Source organism: Vidua chalybeata, chromosome 4 (genome assembly GCF_026979565.1).
Source record: "Vidua chalybeata isolate OUT-0048 chromosome 4, bVidCha1 merged haplotype, whole genome shotgun sequence".
Lineage (NCBI taxonomy): Eukaryota > Metazoa > Chordata > Aves > Passeriformes > Viduidae > Vidua > Vidua chalybeata.
The window spans coordinates 43102993-43125479 of record NC_071533.1 but is presented as its reverse complement, the minus strand read 5'-3'; the positions used below and the strand labels follow the sequence as shown (position 1 = coordinate 43125479).

The 22487-nt window shown below is 37.1% G+C and overlaps 1 long non-coding RNA gene across 3 annotated transcripts in view; it reads left to right on the top strand.

Moving 5' to 3' along the window:
- Positions 1-22487, top strand: part of LOC128786897 (uncharacterized) — a 25676-nt gene extending 3189 nt beyond the window's left edge. Inside the window, exons 2-5 of one of the 3 annotated variants that reach the window (XR_008430502.1) lie at positions 15503-15689; positions 18354-18524; positions 21474-21611; positions 21912-22487. This is a non-coding gene — a long non-coding RNA (uncharacterized LOC128786897). Of the gene's footprint in view, positions 1-15502; positions 15690-18353; positions 18525-21473 lie in introns of all 3 variants that reach the window. The other 2 variants (XR_008430501.1, XR_008430503.1) reach the window with 2 other exon arrangements.

The window sequence follows — 22487 nt, the reverse complement described above, 5'->3', positions numbered from 1 at the left end:
CTGCCTTGCCCCAGAACAGCTGCTGGTGCTCTATATTTGCAGCTTCCTCTTGCTCTCTGATACTCCATAAAACTGTTTATATTCCCTGTAAAAGTATTTTCACTCTGTTTGCTTAGTGACCATGCACCACAAATATTCTCTTTACCACTAACAATTATGAAATGAAAATGTTTACAAAACTTTATTTAGTGCCAGTACCTAATAAACTATAGTAATGCTCTAAAGTGAATGTGTGTATGCAATGTGTGTATGCATGTATGAAAGAAGTATTTACCTAATTTTTCTGTGCAGCAGAAAGGTGGTGATGTACTTTTACTAGCACTACTCCAAGATTGCATGCATTTGGTGTCTACTGCCTGGATTTATAACTCTTTGAAGCTTATTTATGGTCTGTGGAAGAACTGACATGTGAACTAAGTTAACTATTTTTGTAGCTGTTTTTGGAACCTTGGCCATATCTATTCAAGATCATGTGTTTATGCCACAGCAATGCAAACTTGTTGTTTTTCCTACCTCAGATCAGGTATTTGGGCTAGTTTGTCCTGCACTGCTTTGATACTACCCATCATAAGCCATTTGCACTTTTCTTCCTGCAGTGCTGTAACCTCATGTTTTCTGAAAGAGCAATTGTCCCACAGCTTTTATTAAGGTGACACATTTGAAAATATTTGATTCAATATTAGAAGGGCAATTGTTTGCCCCGTTCCTTCCTTTGAAGGAACTCTGCTTCATAAGAGGGAATCACAGGGCATTTCAGTTCATTGAGTTAATTGCTGTTACCCCGAGAGTCTGAGGTAGACTTGTTTACTCTTCTGTGTGCAGCTGGCTTGTCTTTCTCAGATGATATACAGGGTGGCTAAGCAACATTTGGTAGCTTTCATCCATTCCTTTGCTACTTTCATTTGGTATCTCACACACAGAAAGTATCTCCAATGCCAAATCCTCTTTATCAAGCTCACAAAAACAGACTGTGATGTGTTGCCAGCAGGAACAAAGTGCAATGGGGTAAAGTCTTGGAAGGGAAAGCTTTGCTTCTGCACAGAAAGTGTTCATACCCAGCAGCAGCAGGATTTGCTTTCTAGCTGATCTGCTTTTGGTGCAGGGCAGGATTTAGGCAGAACCACCACAGTACCCCATCTCTCTGAACTTCAGGGACTGAGAAATGGATACCTTACCTATTGTTTTGGGTGTCTAGTTTGGCTTAGAATATTTATTGCTTTTCTTGTGATCCTGAAATCCATGACTACTCTCAGCATAGTACCTGTATTTCTTTTATGCCTAAGCTTTGTTCCCATGGTCTGTGTGTGTTACAGGGATTCTTTAATTCAGTGCTTTTTAACATATAAGTGAATAATAATATATATAGGTGGATTCCTATTCTTATACATTCTGATAATCTTGTAAAAGGGATTTTTTTCTATTATGATTTTATTCTGCTTAAGAAATTGTTTTACACTGCAAACCAAGAACATAACTCAGAAGCCTTCAGCTGAGTATAGTACTTCAGTTCCTCTCCTACCCTCATCAATGTAGGAATCAGCACTACATGGAGACAGACTGGGAAAATTTTATTTCAAAAATACATCTCTGTTTCCTCTTGCATTACAAGAGTCTCACACTCAAACATTTAGAGACCTTTACCTTTCACAGCATCTAAGGCTGAGTCTACAGAGGAACCAAAAATGTTGCTTGCCACCACTAACAGCACTGCCAGAAGTAATGCCAGACCTTATGCTTTCTTAACAACACAGTTAATATATAAACCCAGATAATAATAAATTATGTTCTGACAGATGACTTTGGGCTAAAAGAGATTGCAACAAGACAGTGCACAGTATACTTTCTTTTTTTCTTGGGATCTCTGTGGCTGACCTATTCTGAAAATTGAGTTTTGTGGTGTGGAGACTTTTGAGCCTTCAAAACAAAGTCTTTCAAAATGTTCATGAAACTTGCCTCTATATGTCTTTGTCTAATGATAAATACCTCCCATGTAAAACTGTATTTGATTTCAGTATCTCTTGACAGTCAAGAAGTTCTTTTTCTTTGGAGGATTAAAGACATCACACCTGCTCTTCTTCCTCTTTTTATAGTGCATAAACAGATCATATGCAATACTTCTACCTGGTATTCTTCCACAACATTCATGTTACAACAGGTACCTCTATAATTCAATTAAGACACCACAGACTGACTTCTGTGCACTGAGGAACAGGGTTTCTGTTTCTGAGTTCCTCTTTATCTTTGGGAAAGTAGCCAGAGCTACCTCATGCACCCTAAATTTAGAGGGGCCTTTGTTTGTCCAAAGCAGTTCAGAATATATAATACTATAAAATGTGTGGGAGAGATGGTTTTATCTCTTAAGCATCCTTGTCCATAGCTTCAGGAATAACTAACTTTTCCTTTAAATCTGTAGACTGCATATGTTTTAGATTAGTTTCATTTGTGTTTTTGTAGGTTTTATGAGTTCTTTTTTAAATAATTTTCCTGTTTTCTGAGTAAATTATATGAAACATCTGCCCTAAATTTAATCTATCAAGCTCATAAAGGGAAAAGGCAGACGTTTTATGAGTGATATTATAAAATTTAGATAATTATCTTGTTTGTTTTAGCAGTTTCTATTTTGGTCTCTGTACAGTATTCTTCCATTAAAAGACAATTTTTATATGGTGTACTGGTCAAGGAGAACAGCCAGTGATCCCATAAAAAGTATGTTTAATAGTGGTCCTGCTAATCAGTAATATTCTGTGTATTTTAAACAGAACTATATCAATTGTGTAAGCATAAACCTAATATCAAACTTGTTATATGGTTCTCAGATTAAAAAAGGAAGAAAGGTCTCTGTGTAGACAGCATATAATTCCTGCAGCCTTCACTAGCTGTGCAACTTATGCAAGTTCAAGTAGGACATATAAAGTATGTCTAGAGCAATGAATGCAAGGTGGACTTATGGTACCCTTTTCCTCTGCCATCTGCATCAGTTCAATGAAGTTTTGCCATCCTGTATCCACCATATGTACAAATCTTTTTAAAGGAAGGTGGAAAATTATTCTAGGGGGACATCATCATGTGCATGCTTGTTCTTATCTCCTTTACTCAGCATCTGCCACTGTCTGCTGTCAAAGACAGTATCCTGTGCTAGTGTAAATCTCTGCCCTGATGTGGTTATCCTTGCTGGTCATGTGCTTATTCCTGCCTTTTTTGTTTGTTTGTTTGTTTTCTGATGGTTTTTGTTTTGTTTTATTCCAAAGCAGCTACTTCCACTAACTCCCGGATAGAACCAAATACAGGATCAAAAACGGATGACAAAAGTATTTTAAGAGAAGATGCTGATGGTTTACCTTAAAAAAAAAAAAAAAAGGCAAAAAAAAAAATCCACTGCAGCTCCTTTCCTTGTAGTCCTCCATGGGAATACTCACCAAACAAACCTTATTGGAGCTGTAAGGGGTCTTCCTTCTCTCAGAACTGGATCACAACCTTTCAAAGTTCATATGAATTCACAAAAAATATTTTGACTATGTTAGTGAGATCTCACCTCTTCTGGGCAGTTTTTGGATGACACTTACTCCATCTCATCTTATGCTTTCTTTAAACTCTTCTAAGTGAAGTATAAGTTGCTATTGCTCTTCTAGTTTACGTATTTTCTTTCCTGATTTCCACTGTACTTTCCTCAGTCAGTGCATGCTCAGCTTGCCTCTTGGGACTTCATGCAGCCCAGGAGGTCCAACGTGTCTAGTTAGAGTAGGATCTGTGCTGGCCTAGTGGGAAAAGCTGATCCTTTCTGGCTTCAAAAAAATTTTACATGTTCTGTAAAAAATAAAAAAGTGATTGAAAATAAAATGCTCCATAGAAATGTAACAATATTTTTTTTTGGCAATGTGAAATCAGGGCATCTTTCTCAGGGCTATTTATGCTGCAGAGGAGCTGAGAGGGGAAGGTAAAAGAAGCATGCATGTTATTTTTCATTGCAGAGTCTGTATTTTTCTCCTCCCACTATATATCAGTGGATAGAGAATTCATTCATTTGGAACTTACTAAGTGGTGCCAGAAGGCAACAGAAAATAGTAGCAGTGCTAAAGGCTTAGCTGTATGAATGATATGCAGTTTGTGCCCAGAATCCATTATAGTTTGTTGGAACTTCAGGGTTTAAAAGACAGATTTCTCAGAATTTCTGTTAATCTAAAGTCTATGCCAAAAAGGCTTCAGGGTCAATAGTTAAAATTCAAATTCTCCCTTATGGGTAGAATATGCTATAGCATGCATTCATAGTCCCTGTTCTCATACTAGAAGGTAGGAATAACTTAGTTACTTTCTGAAAATATCTGAATATTTTTTCTTGCTTCCTATTTGAGGATTCTTGATTTCCACACAGTCATCCATGATAGAGTTTTACTGAAATATTTTTTCAAATTTTTCTGACCACTCATTCCCCTAAATTCAGGGCTTTGTTAGCTTCTCTTTGTTGTCTTTGCTGTTATTCCTGCTCCCCGGTTGGTTAAACACAAAAATTTTCCTTCCTGATCAGTAGTTTAAATGTAATAAGCACTGCAAACCAGACAGAGAGATCTGTGACCCCTTTCTGAATTTCAGGCTCTCACTGCAAGCCGGTACCACGGCTTCAGGGGCAATTTAAACCACAGGAGCCCAGGATGCCGTGAGAGGCACTGCAGCTCTCCCTGCTCTCCACAGTGGCAGTGAGCCTGTGGGCTGAGTAACTCCACAGGAAAATGTAGATGACTGCTTTAGGATGTGGCTACTTGCAATTTTTCTCTGTTGCAGTAATTTCTGGTAGCTGGCTTTGGTATTTATCTTCTCTAGGCAAGTGTCTATGACCAGTCATTCAAACTTTAATTTTTGACCAAGCCGTACTGCTGTGTTGGTGTGGCCTGCTTCCAAGCATGGCCAGAATTCCTGAGAAATCAGTGGACTTTCCAGTTCTTCCCAACGAAAAATTCTTGCTTGCTGGTAATCCCATGCTGGGAGTAAGAGCACTAACTGAAGTGCATATGAGAAATAGCAAGGGGCATTTTTACCTCAGAAACCAAGGAAGGAAAGGGAGTTTAAGTGACAGGAGACTTTGGGGCTTCTGTTTTGTTGCAGTGTGAGCGGAGCCAGAGGGCAAATTCTTCCCTCCTGCTCAGTCTCATTATTCTGCCCTCTGTATATCCCACCAGCCCACTGACATCCAGAGCAGAGAAGGGAAAAACACACTTCTGGGACCTAGCAGGAGAGCTGACTGTATCTCCTTATTCTTCTGTATGTGTGAATCTGGTATAAGCCAAATCAAGGTGCAAAATTAAAATATTTTCTCCTTTATATGTTTTCCATAATACCATTTCTTTGAGGATTCAAAATGCCAGAAGGGATTGCCAATGTTTCATCTGGTTAGCTTACATGCTGATTGATGACTTTGATAATATGTATAGTTTAATGATATTTACACTGTTTGTCCAGTTAGGTATATTAAAAGAATATTGAGAAAACAGTAGACGTGCTAAAATCCTATGGTAACAGCTCATACATTAGTGGTGTTTTGTTGTGAACAAAGTCATTTTTCAGCCGAGTCATAAAGTAGCCTAAAAACAAGCGTGGCACTGTTTGCTTCAAATGAGGCTGTTGCCATGTGACCACCATTCATCTGACATCATTACTGACATAGCTTTCCTTAGTATGATATCTGATTAAGGCTCCCAGCCCTGGTGGAGCCAGACTAAGTAGTCTGAGTGAGGTGGCTGAGGAAAGTTAATGTGTCAATGTTACTACTGGGTGAGAGCATCTGCTCAAAGTTTCCTTTGGAGAATGAGGATAGAAATGGCTGATGATCTTTCTAACGGGAATCTTCTGAAAATATTTGAAGATCTGGTAGTAATTAAAGATGTGCTGAGCTCCAAAGAGAGATGTAATCAGTTCAGCAAAACATAAAGATACCCTTTCTGTGTGAGGAAATGCAAATATGGAGAAGAATTTAAAAAAGAAAAAAATAAAATATGTTAAGAAATTAATCACACATTTGCAGAAACCAATTAATTTAATATCTGTGTAGCATGTGAATATACTTCTGGCTTGTACATGTGAACAAACAATCATCCTTTTTTTAGGTCTAAATTTCTCTTTTATTAAAAAAAAATAGGGCTTGAGGTATTCTTGTTACCTTAGGAAAAGACAGTTTTCAACAGGTACAGTGAAAAATAATTTGCAATGTCCATATGAGATGGGATAAATTCCACTATTTCTGCTTTGGCTTTTGAAAGCCACAGAGATTGCCACTGTATCTAGTAATTTGGAAAATATACTGACTAGCCTGATGTTTTTTGAAAGCATATGGACCAGCCTGAAAAAATATCACAATTTTCTTTACGATGGAATGAATGGAATGATGAATTTTTTTTTTTAATTCCATTTCTTAAGTCTGTTGTTAATCTGTGCCCCAATTTTGGTTTTGAATAAGGGACTTCTGCTAATATTCTTCAGTTTTTCCTTTTTAAATTAGACTATGATAGGTTATTTTCCTCCCACAGATGCCTTCATGCTTGTTATATTTATTACACTTTGAAGCGCTGTGACACTAAGACCCATCTTAGACTGGTATGGGACTCAGACCCACAACTAAGACTTCCATAGTGCTTGAAGAATTACCTTCTCATACCTGATGCTCAAGTGATTTGGGAACATTTGCATTGTCAGGGGTAACAGGGAAACATAAACCAAATAAGTTTTAGTGGGAACTATGATTCCCAGTGCCTAGATCCTCTTGGGAAAAGGATTTAGGTCAAAAAGAACAATTAAATTTTGACATTGGAAAGAGGTAACACTCCTCAAAGAGTAGGTTGCATATAGTTTTAACAAGTACTTTTAGGTTATGGAAATCTTTAATTCAGATGCTAAATGACAGTCTGACCCATAGTATCTGGGCACTGACTTTGTCTAGATGACCAAAATTCAGCAGTTCAGGAGATGTACTGCATTTGCCTGTCACTTTTTCTTAAAAGCACAGTTGTTGGCACCATCAAGTGATACAGGGCATTGCAAATTCAAAAAGGGAAAAAAACAAAGGATATGGCTTCCTGTGAAATTTTTCAGATAAGTCCTATTTTTTCTTGTACAAATATACTTGAAGAAAAATAGACCCCATTTCTAAGAAATACTGAAACATTCTTGGTATGGGTTACTCACCCACATTCAAAACCTTTAATAATCTAAATTCTGTATAATTTGGCTTGTGGTCAGCCAATGGGAAATGCTAAGATTTCATGGGGGATTAAATTGGTGCAATTTGAACATTAATTCTCCAATAAAACCAGTAAAATTAATGGATAGACTTATAGTTTATTTTTGCAAGAAAATGCAGAAATAAGATGTAGTATAGTCTGCCCTATCTTCATATAGTTTGCAAAAAATAATAAAAGATATTTGTTTCTACTCAAAGGAATAATGATAAAATCACTTTAATATTGTTAGAAAAATGCTGACTATTAATCTACTACAGCCTTTTAAATGACTGATCATATACATTTAATCTTCTTTTCCTTTAATTAGAAAAGGTTGTAATGTGATAGATCCATTTGACATTAGACTCAGCAACACATTACTTAGATGAAATCACACTTAAGAGTACTGCAGACTGGATCTGAGTAGCTCAGCTGATAAGGCACTGGTTTGTCATCTACAAGACAACAGTTCAAGACTTCTCTGATTTCTTAAGTCAAATTAATTTAGTTATGTCAGCTATGCTGCCATAAGATGATAATCCAAGCTGCATGGATGCCAGGCATACTATTACCTTCTTTGGCTAGATTGAAACTGTGTCAGAAACACTGGGGGTAGCTGGAATTCATTGCAGGTGGGGTGAGAAAAATGAAACACATGAATTTCAATAATTCTTAAATAATTGTCAGTATATAATTGCTCCTTTGATTCAACTGGTCTATGTATTTTATTTCCTGTAAGACCCAGACTGAGACATGTCAAACCCACCTGAACTCTGGTTGGACCTAGGATCTATCTATTAAGTTTACTTAAAATAAACCCTCAGCAATCTCACTGGAACCCCCATGTTGCTGCCTTCTCTATGCAGGGCTCTAGCATGCATTATTATCATGACTCAGCAGAGGAATTGGTCACTCTGTGTGTTTCTCTGTTCCACCAACACGTTGCAAACCATTCCTCTGAAGTCACACAGTCTCCACTGAAAAACTCTCTCTTCTAGGGTGCCTATTTCCCCTATGAATTTCCACTGTGACAGTAAATCTTTACAGGAGAGATACGAGGATAACAGAGCCTAAATGCTTACAGAGAAAACACAAACATTCTTGGGCAAAAGTGACTCACTCAGTGAGAGATAAAGGGGCTGGAATTTTCCTAAGGAAATGTCTTATTAACTTTTGTTTTATGTCCATATGTCTGTCAGAAAAAACCTGTCATTCCCTCTTACTTCTTCAATAACTTCCATTTCAGCCAAAATTTGTAGAGGGATAAAAGATGAAAATACCCCCCAGTTTTGTCAAAATATGTGGCTGAGTAGGGAAACAAAGTCTTTTATCAGTCCCACTGATGAAAAAAAAAAAATCAGCATGAACCTTCAGAATATCCACTTATGAAAGTATTGCTATGAAGATTCTGCAGCACGTATACCCACTGTACTTCTAGCACTGTGCATAATTTCCATCCCAAAGTCTGCTGTTTTGTGAATATGAGAGAGCACATTAACAGAAACCAGCATAAAAGAATAATTAAATAATTCTGATATTGCAATGAACTGCCCAAATTTATGTAACATCGCAGAAATCTGTAAACACTGACACCATTCAGTAATCTTAAATCTGAAACTAGTGATGCTAAAATAATATTTTAATGCCAAAAGAAGGTATTTAAGCTTGCTGCAAAAGATTAGGATATCAGAGACAGAAAGAGAGGTGCAAATAAAAGTTTGGAAGTAGTGTTGACTGTAGAGATTCTACCAGTTTAGTGTACTTCAAGCAAGGCAACTGATAGCTCAGCTTGAAGATAATTATCTCCTGAAAGTGTGCCACTGTCATGCTATTTCCAAGAGACTTTGTTTGCTGTGGAGGTATGTAATTGAATTTCTTATTCGCTGTTAATAAATATCCTTCACAGTAGTCTTCTCGTGCAACTTCTACATCCATATCTCAATTACAGGATTTACTGAGCTGGTAGCATATCTTCAGCTTTTGCAACAGCCTCAGTGATGATCAAATTTCTCAGGAATGATTGTCCACAATCCTTCAGAGCTTGTAAAACTTTTACATTTATCATAGAGCAAATAATCTGGTAAGCAGCCAAGCCTTCATTTTCCATCAAAGAATACTAAAAAGAATCCAATTCCTGGAATCTGATGCAAATGTGTTTTCCGTGAACTGCTGTGTATCCATGCACAGTTTAGAATACTACATCAGAGAAGTTATTTAATGAGTAAAATATTGTTGTTTCTCCCCCTCCCTCCACTAGAATTCTACATATCAAGTTTTCCAAAACACATATGCTCTTTTTAATGACTGGAAATACTTTCCTAGTGATTAAATTCTGCTTAGCTTTAGTAGACTCTTCCAGAGCTTTTATAAGCCAACATAATGTATGCATCTGATGATAGGCCATAAACATTCATTTTTAGGTCACTAAAAGCAATGCTTGGAAAACTGAGCTGTCCATAACCAACTTTGTTTAACAGCTTGTGTGATAATCATTCCTAAAAGTATATCTTGTGACTCAGTAAAGACATTTGGCAGTGCATAAGTGCTGTCCAGTTGTCCAAGATGTCCAGCTACTTGGAACTGCAATGTCTAAATTTTTCAGTTGCATTTCCACAATACTTCTGAGTCACAAAGAGCATTTTTTGCCTTGAAGTTCAGTAGGTTGCTTGAACTCAAGATGCAACTTCTTAATGATTTGAAAAGCAAAAATCAACTATGTAATGTGAAGGTAGTGCTTTCATGCTGGTAGGGATTTTTGGTTCCTATATTTTTCAACAACTTCCAGACACAAAATATTGGGTAATTATTTTAGTGTGAAGCAGAAGGCAAGTGTCTGGCCCTTTACATCTCAGAAGCTTCAGGAGATAACTGGTATCACATGCAGGTGATTGGATAAAGATCAGCTTGGCCAAAGACAAACAATGATGTGGACAAGGTACCATCTCCAGTGCAACTTCTGTTCATTAGCATGTGAAGTTATCAGCTCTGCTGCATGCAGAACATGGAATGTAGTGCTGTTCCTATCAGTATTTTCTGTGCTCTTTGGTGTCTCATTTCACAGTAAGTACTGAGAAGTTGGGTGCTGCTGCAAAATTAGGCATCTACTCTTCATACACAGATTGGCAGAGGTTCAACTTCCTAAGTCATCTTCCCACAGCTGCTGACAGCGAACACAAATTTGTATGTTGTGTGGGACTGCTTTTCCTACTCCCCCACAACCTTTTTTTAACAAGCTGAAGCATTTACTATAAAATCACCTTATTGACGGTATAGTTTCCAATTGTTTCTAATGTCAAGAAAACATGACACAGAGCAATGTCATGGACATCTTAGCATGGAGTTCACTGGGCTCTGTGTCACTTTCCATCCCTCCCAAAACAATTTACTTATTCACCTCTGTAGGGATTAGGAGAACCTTTCAGGACTTCATGAGAGAGTGATGACACAGGAACTGTGTATTTATTCTGTGGCCTTTGAAGCCAACCTTGCCCAGGTTCCCTGCCATTCATCAGAGTTCACATCTCTGTGCCTCTTCACCAGCTCTTCCTTTCAGTAACTCCTGCATGTATGCCAAGAATCCTGTGGATCAATGACACCTCTGTTTCCATCTTTTACAGAAGTAGGATGTTCAACTCACCCATTTTTTTATTCTGGTAGCCAAGTTACTCGTTCTTCTGGCATCTTGACTCTGGATCCCTTTACTTATAATATTTTTCCTGTTTTCCATTGAGTCTTCCTGCTCTGTTCTCTGGGTTCTTGCATTTTTTCCATGTTTCCAAATCCACTTTTTCATTGCTTCCTCTTTACCCCACATCCGCTGTTGCTTTGTTGCCTGCTGTTTCTGTCTTCCTGTATTGAAGCTTTTGTTTCTTCCCACAGGCTGCTCTGGAAAGCTCCTTTTGTTTTTTTGGTAGACTCTCAGCCATTATCTGCTCACACATAAGATTAATTTGCTGCCTTTGAGGTATGCAGGCAGTAGAAAGTAGCAATAGTAGAATTAAGCAGTCGGGAGAGTATGGCTGTTCCCCAAGCAAGATTTTTCTTGTGTTTTAAATTGCATGAAAATCAAAGCATCTGTGTCTGTGGGTTTCTGGAACACTTTGGCACTTATCAGCTGAACCACTCCCTGATTGTCATCTTATAAAAAGAGCAGATGGGGCTGGTGTTGGATTTTTCTTTACCATGCCACTCAGAAGCTAATGGCATGATCAGGGAGAGAGAGAGGGAAAAATAACTGCTATGGACTGCTCCACTGCTTTTGTGGAAGTTTCTTGAATGTTGTATCATTTTCATTAAAATATGCAGCTTTACTCAAACTCCAGATCAGAATGGTTCATAGTCACTTACTGGTATTTCAGAGTTCTTTGTTTAAATTTGGTACTTTGAACCTCCAAAGGAAAGAATTGTGCAAATAAAGGTTTAAAAAACTCAGCAACAAAGCCCAAAGTGAAAACCTGGACTTAACATTTGGTTTCCAACATTACTACTTGTAGTTCTTTGAAATATCTTGGCATTGTAGTATGGTTTTCCCATATTTCAGATTCTGCACAGATCATATCAACTTCTACTTCATTATACAACAGTTTAAATCCAGCTGACACCCTGAATCTCAAAACCAAATAAAGTAGATCTGGAAAATATTCAGAGAGGGGGAACAGGATTGTATCAGAGCAAAGAAAGACCTGATTTGAAAAAAAAAAAAAAAAAAGGCATTTTGGGAGAGAAAAGGAATGGGGAGGCAGAACATGAAAGAGACCAATAAACATGAGAGTAGCACAGAGAAGTTAAAAAGTCATTAATGTCTGTTTTTTCTCTGAATATTGCAACTAAAGATCATCAAAGCAAACAGAGAAGAGGTTCTTAGTGCAGATGTATAGATCAGCTGAGAACTCTTTACCTAAGAATGTAACAAATGCTAAAAATGTTTGTGGTTTGTGGTGAAGTTTGACATATTAATGAAGTGACTATTTGGTGTGACTATACATATCAAAATGATTTCTTAGCTAATCCCTAAATTAAAAAAAATTAGTAGATTCTGAATTTATCTTCTTATTTTCAGAGGATTTTAAGATGTTCCACTCTTGGAGACCAGGTGGCCTATATGGACTATAAATAGTGTACATAGTACTATTTTCTTGTAATTGCTCACTTCACAGAATTGTCTGGCAGGTGATTTTTACTTGTTCTAATAACACTATATCTGCTTACCAATTAAAAAAAAATATTGTATTACAAATATTGTAATGTGGAAGCTGAAGGCAGGAAAAAAAAGGGGAACAAGAGCACTACAGTTTGTACAGATTTATTATTATGCTTGAATCGATGCTTCAAAAGATCTTGTTTTCTACTGGCTGTCCTTTCTTGGCTGTCATATCTTAACAGCCTGGTTGAAATTTTCCATTTTATTGGCTCTTTTGAATGACAGGTATTTAATACCCATTGCCAAAGTGATGTATTTGAGAACTTTTCAAATATAAGCAAAAATGTGATCATGCCCCAGAAATGCAGAATACTGTTTGAGAGTAAAAGCCCAAGTTGAGAAATCTACAGATACAGCTGCTGGGAGGGTATTTCCTGTTCTAGTTCTCAAGACAGATTTGGCAAGACACAACAGTGGTAAGGAAAATAGATTGCAGGCTTTTAATCTCCGCAAGCTCTCGAAGAACTCAATCACTCAGAAAAATTGGCCCTAGAACTTAGTGTGTACTTATTATCTATTTTACTGTTCTGTTCAATTTTGTTTTAATGAGTCCCTGTTAGATAACATGAAGCCTGGTAGCAATGTAGAATTTATTTTGAAGCAAATTTAATTTTCATCTTGATCTTTTACATTTTACCTGCTCATGGCTTTAGAATATTTAGCCAAAATCTTTTTTTCTGTGTCCACTTTCTTAACAGTTTGGGCTTTTTTTTTTTTAAAGAAATGGAGAAAACTGAGAAGAAAGCTACTGCAAAAAAAAAAAAAAAAAAATTAACAGAGCATAATACAGAAAGGTATACTGGGATCAAGGGAGATACCTTTCCTAATCTATCAAATTTAATATTCATATAGGCAACAAACCCAACTGTACTAATTTTTTCTTTACTAAAAGATATGTCTCCATAGGCTTTTAACTGATTAGCCATTCTTATTTCAGTTTTTTAATAGCAAGCTAACATAGAACAAAAAACCAAATGAGATCAAGACAGCTTTATTTCTTGCAATGCTTTTTTTCTCTTGCAACCTATTTTGAATTTGGGCCAACATGGGCTTGGAATTTGGGTGCAAGCTCAACATTTTAACCGTTACTAATCTGTCCTGTGTAATTTGTGACAATCCTGAACTATGTCTGTGTGTGGATTAGGAAAATGAAGCTGGCAGAAATTTAGGTCAAGGGATGGCAAGAAGCACTTGTCATTGTCTCCAGTGGTCACAATTAATGCTCAGAACAACACTGAGAAGAAATTTGCAGTGAGAAGGCCAGCAGGCCCTCACGGGTGAACAAAGTCTGAAAATGCCTGTAAGTTTTGGGAGGCAAAGGTCATAGGAACAATATTGGGCCACTCCAAGCCTATGTCATAAACTGTCAATAAAGAGCTCTTGTGCAGGGCAGGCCTCATGTTTTCTCTGCCTATGTTTGTTTTTCCCCAGCACCCCATCAATTCACAGTGCAGGGTTAATAAAAATCCACACAAGTCTCAAGGTGTTTCCTTTAAACTTCTTTGGAGGTTGTGTGGATAGACAATAACACACATCTGACTTCATGCTCAGACCTCTAGTGGTCCATGCTCTTTTTGCAGTGCTTTTTAGCACACATTGCACATATCTGGCATGATTAAACTGTAGGGCTGAGGTTTTTGATGAAGTTTATCTGGACCAAAATTTTGCATGTAACGTATATCATAGGAATCTGTCACAAGAAGACCTGAATCATCTTGGCCACACTGCCAGCATATCTAATCAAATTTATCACTGCATGACACAGACTCAGCCCCAAGTCTGGTAAAAGAGGAGATGGAGCTCTTCTGTCTGATCTTTCTGGACCTCAATTCATTTTTATTCAACTTTTAAAAAGGATATCTATGACCTATAATCTCATTTTGTCTTCTTAAACATCTTCTGTCTGTCTTCAGATTCTATAACATTTCACAAAATTATGTTTGGGTTGAAAATTCATATTAATAGCAAGGTTGAAAGAAGAAAAGACTAATACCTTGGAATCACAGCAGCTATTAATCAAGTTTAATTGCCATCAGGTCTCCTTAAAAGATAGCTGATTTACTTACACTGCATTGCACAGTGAAGGAGTATTATATGGAAAATACCAGAAAGAGAAAATTATTTTAGCAGGTGCACACTGATTTATGGTTGAGCTAATTTCCAATGTAATGAGGTATGTTCCCATGTTTTGTTTGTTTTTTTTTCTCATAATAATCTAGAAAAAGATACTATTTTACAGGTGAGTTTTACCATGGATTTCTGTGACCATAAAAAAAATTCTGTACATAATGACATAAAGACAGATTGATGCTGTTCAAATGTGGCTGGATTTTGCAACCTGCTGCTTTAAGATACAGATAGAGCAACTGAAAATTATTTGATCAGTTGTCTGTCATCTCCAAAGGCTCTGTGATGTTTTATCTCCCCTTCTAGTAATTTAAAAGGTCAAATGATTCTTTTAAAGAAAAAGCAGCTAAAGCAGAGTGTCAGGAAATGAGATAAAGAAAATCCTTTTATGTCTGAAAATATAGCCTTATCTTAAAATTCACTTTTCATGTAAAAATAAGGCCAGCTCTGAAAAGAACAAACAATATTTTATTTTGTAAAGGAAGCAAATACAATTGGTGCATTTTTTTCAGTAGATTACAAGCATGTTTTTTTCTACAACTGTCCATCCTGCACCTATCATAACAACTATGGCTTTATATATATATTTTTTAAATTTAGCTATTGTTCACTATTGAATATAATCCCAAACCTCACGTCCTGACTAATCAGGAATTACTACAGTAGCACAAAGTATTGGCTGAAATAGCCAATTTGAAACACTTTGATACTTTCATGGTTTGGAATTTATAATAAATTTGAAATACACACCTAGTCAATTGAAAAGTTAAATACATGTTTACAAATTTTTTATCACAGGCTTATTGTAACTAATCTATCTTAAAGCAATTCAGTTTACTATATTAAAAAATCTTATAAAATATTTTTTATTTATTTACAGTATTTGTTGGCTGCAGAGCTGTTCTTAGATGTTTCTGTGTACTAATTGCTGCAACCTCTTCTTCACCTCCTTCTGCTCTTCGTTCCACAGAACTTCTGCAAGAGGAATTAGAGTCCTGGCAGAGTGACCAGAAGTATGACATTCAGGAGAGGAAAATGTATTTTTGTTAACCTCGTGCAGAAGGCATTAAGAGTAATCTCCTTTAAAAAGCTTGAGGACATCTGCCTGGGCTGCTTAACAGAAGTCTGCTTTTAGAATAAACAATACATGAACAAATGTAAGCCAATTAGCATAAAAACAGGACCTCTAGAAACACCTTGCTAGATGAAGACTGACCAATAGGACTCATTGGTCATGAGATATATGTCTGATGCATCTCAAGACAACATGGTACCTTATTTGCTTTTTAAATATATCCTCATCTGAAAGCAAGGTGGTTCTTGGAATTTTAATCTCTAACAGCCCTTCAGTCTTTTCTGATTTAGCCTCATATATTCAGTCACAACAACCCCATGAAGCACTGCAGACTAGGGGAGAGTAGCTGGAAAGCTGCCCTGTGGAAGGGGGCTCAGTTGAACATGAGCCAGTGCGTGCCACTGGTGAGGCCACCCCTTGAATCCTGTGTCCAGCTCTGAGCCCCTCATTGCAAGAATGACATTGAGGTGCAGGAGTGAGTCCAGAGAAGGGCAATGAAGCTGGTGAAGGGTCTTCTGAGAAGCAGCTGAGGTAGTTGGGATTATTTAGCCTGGAGAAAAGGAGGCTCAAAGGAACCTTATGACCCTTTACAATCACCTGAAAGGAGGTTGTAGCCAGGTGGGAGCTCAATCCTTCCCCCATGCAATAAGTGGCAGGATGAGAGGATATAGCCTCAAGCTGCACCAGAGGAGGTTCAGGCTGGACATCAAGTAGAATTTCTTCATGGAAAGGGTTGTTAAACATTGCAACAAACTTTCCAGGGAGGTGGTAGAGGCACCATCCCTGGAAGAGTTCAAGAAATGACTGAAAATTACACTTAGTGCCATGGTCTAGTTAACAGGGTGGTGATCAGTCAGAGGTTGGACACAATGATCTTGGAGGTCTTTTCCAACCTATGTGATTCCGTGATTCCATCATATTTCACACATTTTTCAGCATTAATGTACTGAATAATGAGATGTGTAATATAGTAAATCTGTCAAATGAGAAGAGTCTAGAGAGTTCTTTTTCATCTATACACAGTCGGAAAGGTGGTAGCATTGAGAACTTTGAGAACTTGCACAGCAAAATAAAGATTCTCCAACAATGTGTGTTTATGCCCTACTGCAAAGGTATGGATGTAGTCAAAAGTACAGAGAATCGTGCAATTCCTATTTGCACATTTATGTTGTTTACAGATTGTTTTCTTCTAATGACTTTATATCAGTAGAAATCATTGTATTTTTACATATCCCAATCAAACTAATTGATTAATTGGCAATGGTTGCAGCTTAATTGTTTCCATTCTACAAAAATATTCTGGAAATATTTGGTAGCATATCAAAATAAGTAATTCTGTGAATCAGAATGTTTTCCTGTGAAATTCTCACTTATTTTTACCAAATATATCTTCCATTAGACAAACATTTCTTTATTTATACAAGAAAAATATTTCACAGAAAAAATGCTGGACTTTTAAAAGAAGTTACTGAATGACTAATGATGAAGCAATATTATCAGATGTTATCACCACAGAATCATAAACAATCAATAAGTGCAGAGAATTATTTTGAGGAATTTCATTGACTTGAAAAGAATTTTCTATTAACCTTGATAGAAAATTCCATGACCAATTTTTGCTTCCTCTGGAGGAATATTTTCAGATGAAGAAATAAGCCATACCTCTTTAATGAAATATCCACTACTAATTATTCCCTCAAATCCAGTCATCAGGTCAAAGTTTTGTTATTACCTGTCAAGAGCTTTAAAATGTTTAACATGTGAAGGGGAAGAATTATGCTTATTAGCATCCAACCTTCCAAACTGCCAAAGTCTATCAAATACTTAGCTGCTTCGCATTTTAGGTTAGTTAGTTTTCTACAGCAGAAAAGTGAGGCATTTTATTAAACTCCCCCAAATTACAAATATAATGCTCTCTCACAATGAAATGAAAAAATGACTTTTGAACTACTGGTATTGGTAGCAATATCCTATTTCTCCCACCAAAACATATAGGCAAGTTAAAGCATCATTTCGATACAGAGTTTCTGCTTTTTGCATTAGATATACTTTTTAAGTTGTGTAGCTCAAAGCTTCCTTTTTTTATTCAAAATAATGGGAAATTTTCCACCTAGGCTAACTGGAATGCAATATGGTTCAAAAGGTTTTAAACTAGGGACTAGGAAAACAATTTGGCTAAAATAAAACTGACCTGGAGCCTTATGCAAGACTTAAACAAAACTTGGTAGTTTGCAAAAATATGACTTAAAATAATCTGCAAATTTAAAAAGTCATCATTGCAGGGAAATAATATATTTTTTGTCTATTCTATAAGACCTATACTCTTATTTTGGGGATCTCAATTTGGTTCAGATAATCATCCAGGGTTTTAGATGCTTATTTAATTGACCTGCTAAACTTTTTGACTTTGCCCATCTCCAATTTAAAAATCCTCTCTGGGAAAGTTATCCAGATGTAAGTTCTACAAAAGCACACCTGGCAAAACAACATCTGCCTGACAATGACTTAGTGAGCCTCAGTAAAGGCTGACATATGTGCACATGCAATTGGACCTTATACCAACAAAGTGTTTTACATATTAGTGTACACTAGGGAGTCCTGAATCCTGACAGAAAAATATGATGGCTTTTACACTTTAAATTACAGTGAAGCTGTATCCACAGATGGTGCAGGTACAATATGTGCTCTTATACAGCTGGCAGGTAAGGGGAGGTCATTTCCCTAACAGCCTCTTCCTGATTTCTAGTGTTTGCTACAATGCAGCTGCAATTTGAAGTCAGCATTCTGAGTGGAGTTAGTTCCAGCTGCTGATGTAAGGCTGTCTGAAAGCTCCAGTATCAATGAAGAGACTTCTGTTGATGCTTACAGATGACAAAATATCATTCCCTCTCCTTTATAACAGCATCTCTTTCAGAAGGTATGTGGGGCACAATTTGTTGTGGTTTGGTCAGACGCAGGCCTTGAGTAAGTTAGCAGAGTTTCTTTAAGATTAGTCAGCTGGAAAACTCACAGAGCCATTCCTATGTGCCAAATGGCCATGCTTTGAAGATAGGGAAAGTAAATCTTACGCAGTCAGGTTCTAGCAAACTAACAAAGGAGCTTTAATTCTGAAGGAAAAAGGACTGATACATAGTCTGTTCTCTTATGCTGACCTTTGTCTTAAAACAATAACAAAAATTCCAGTAAATATTTATACTTGGCCAAATTTTGAGAACAGGACATGGCCCAGCTGACCACCAGCATCCAAGTGTGGAATAGAAGGACACTTTATGTTCACAAGACAGTGCAGCAGTGCTGTACTTGCTTCAGAGCTGCAGAAACCCTCTAAGGCAGAATTTATTTTTTTTTTTCCAATGAAAAATGCAGTGGATACCTCTGGATACCCAGCCTGACTCATAGTCCTTCTGCTTCTCAACCTGCCCAAGACCTTTTTGTGAGAGTTGTGCATTATAAAGTTCAGTCTTAGGAGACCAGACCAGTACTGCTTTTAGAAGGGCAGGCCTGGACTTTTATCAAGGTATCTTCAGAGGATAAATGGGCTGGGATAAAAGTTGTCTATGAGACTTAGGAAAATCCTCTGCCCACTTCTAGTAATCTAAGCCCAGAATGCACTCATCCATTTTTAAAGTAACCCTTTCCTGCCTCTTGTTTTGGCATCTGCAGCTTGTAGAAATTTTCCTTCATTTCCAGACAACAAAGAGTGGCTGTACCATAGCATAGGATTAACCAGGAATAGTTCCACGAGCATAGTTGTATAGCCTAGTGAGTAGGAAAAAATGAGCCAGAAGTGTAAGTTTGCAGAATCTGCAGTGGAAGGACACTAGGTTCTGCTGGAAAAATATCATGCAAATCATTCCGCTGGTCCAAGCTGGTTGTTTATATGTTGTCTTTAATCTCATTTACTTGGGCGTTAATCTGTTCATGTTCAAAGCCTACACTATACAGCTGCCTCTTCCAAACCATTTCTAACCATTTCCTTGTGTCTCAGCACCATGCTACCTCTCAGCTCACTCCTGTACTATAGCTTTTTCCAAAAGCTTGTGTTGGTCAGGTGCATGATAACATGTGACTCAAGTTTGGGCAATGGTGTCAGCAGACATAAGGGTTGTCAAGGTCTAAAGCTGTCTCCTTAACAAAGGCACTGCTCCTAATAGTGTGCATCACACTCATCCCCCTCTTTGCTGTATTCATGGATGCATTCTTTTTAGATGTTGAAAATTCTGAAATCAGATTTCTTTTCCTGGAAAGGGGTATAAATAGTGAGTAGGTGCAGGTTAGACTACATCTGCATCTGGAGTCAAATAGCCTCTTGGGACCTGACCTTAGAGACCAAGGCCAAATCTTTTAATGAGAACTTAGGCAGTGTCTTATAGCAACACAATTGACTTGTTGGGAGGTTTGTATAACACCTACCCAAAGTATATTTCCATCAAGTTGTGGCATTTACACACTCCAGCAGCACACCTTTTATATGTTTTTTTCTTTGAATGGGTAATTAATTCTTTTTTTTTACTAAAAGAACAAAAGTTCTGTAAATAATTAGATTTTTATAGGTATCAGAAATAACTGAATAACTTCAGAATAATATCCCAATGTCAAAGGTCGAATATAAATTTGACACAAGCCTAGATGAAGGACCCAGCCAAAAGAAAAGCTTCTCCTTTATAGCAGAAACCTTCAAATCTGACTGAATAGCCTAAACACACTGAAAGATTGGTCTCTTCTTTCATGAACAATGAAGATTTCAATGATTGTCAACAAAGCTTCTGAGAAAATCTAATAGTCGTTAAATCATCAGCTTAAGTGAGATAATAAAAAAGCAGTAAATATTGAGAAGGTAAGGCTAATGGACTGAGATTGATCATGTAATTCACAGGCTTTATCTTGAATTTGTTCAACCCAGAAAAAGAAAAAGTAGAGAATGAGAATTTCTGATGTAGACTAGAAATTCTGAGTTTCTATACTGCGGCAGGGCAGGACAGTGTAGCCTAAGCTGGCTGAGAAGCACAGGGAAGTTGGATAGAACTGTTGCGGAACACAGTGTGAAAGGTTATTGTAGACTTCAGTAAAGGACATTTGCCCAGCAGGAACTACCTCAGTATTTTGGGCAAGTGAGTTAATTATAGTAAGGACAGCATGTTACAAATATAGGTGGACAGAGCTATCAGTTGGCCTTTCTCACCTAACACTGCAGCAGAAGCCTCTGATGAACAAGGCTTAGAGCAGTATCTTGTAGCACTGATAGCACCGGTACTGCTGGGGCTACAAAGGTTTGGTCTCACTGGTCACTGGCACAGTTATTGGCACATGGGCTGAAATACTGCTGGCTTTGGTGGTCTCAGCACTTCTTTGTTGAATGGGATCAGAAGAATTTGTAAAGGACTGAGAAGCTGGGGTTTTTCCAAGCTTGGAGGAAACCAGATGATGCATGATGCGATTGTCCATGAGGCTGGAGAATGAGAAACCTGAATTGGCTGGACAGGACGATATCAATTAAGCATATGGGAATGTATTTGTTGTGCTCAACTGTGCATTTAAATTTAAATAATTGAACATCAGTACAACATTTTGAAGAACAGATACTAGTAAATCTAGTCTCCTGAATGTTCTAATTAATTTTAAATAGGACTTACAAAGTTTATATTTTAAAATGTTTCCTGTGTTGACTGCAAGATCTTTTTTCAGAGGTCTCTATATGGTAAACTTGAGGTTTAATCCTGTATTTTACTTTTTGAAATACTGGAAAACAATGGATCCCCAGGCTCTGTTTCATCAAGAAATTAAGGTGAAGTGCAGAAAAAAAGAGCTGTAATAATTGTGCATAATATAATCTCATGAATCCTCCACTGTTTCTGTCATACCACAGATATTTCTGGATACTGTCACAGCATCTGAGGAACCATATTCCAGCTGTTTTCAGACTTTCCCATTTCTGGAAGCCTACTCCTCCTTCAGCTCCAATCACAGATGTCCACACAATAGAAATGCAGTCATCCGCCAAGAGGTCAGTCAAAGACTAACTAAAGATTACGCCAGAATGTCTCTGTTATTTTTTTTACTCCATCGAAGGATCTTTAGAATCACAAAGTCAGACATGAATTCATTACCTCAAAGCAAGACACCGACATTTTTGTGAGCTAGCCCTGACAGAATTGTATGTCTTTCCCAAAGTTACTAAGATCTTTAGCCCAGGCATATCCAAGCTGCAAATCAGGATATCAAAATATGCAAAAAAAAATTTAATAAGACAAAAATCCCCCAAAATAAAGGAATTTAAAAGTTTTCTGTTCTCTTTAAAATTTAGGCAACTTGCTTGATGACAATCAGCAGTCCTGTCACTTTCAGATGTCACCAACTATCTCTTGCTGCTGCTTTACTTCAGGTTTGAAGTTCCCTCTGCTCTTTGCTCTTTGCTCGTTTCTGGTTGAAAAATCCTTCCCACCCTGGTGTCTAAATACTTGGGAAAGCATTTTCAAAAGACCTAAAAATGTATGCAGGATACTTCAGATTTTGTTTAAAAAGAAAGAAAAAAGGAATAAACCTTCAGAGTCCTATTGTATAGATTTGATTCCTCATGTCTTTAACCTCAACACTAGTATACAGAACTCCACTGGATCCTATTTTCCAATAATTTTTAGTAAGTTAATATCCTAGATAATTTTTACAGTATTAAATATTAAGCTTACCTTTATGTTGATCACTTGAACACATACTATGTTGGTCAAATATGTACATGTAGAATGCTTGTGCGTGTACCCACAAATTAAAAAAAGTAATAAAAAATTAAACTGCTAAACCTAAACTGTATTCAAATAAATAACTTGCCCTACTCCCTAGTCTACCCTAATCTATTTTTCTTTAGTTGCTTTTTTTACTGTAA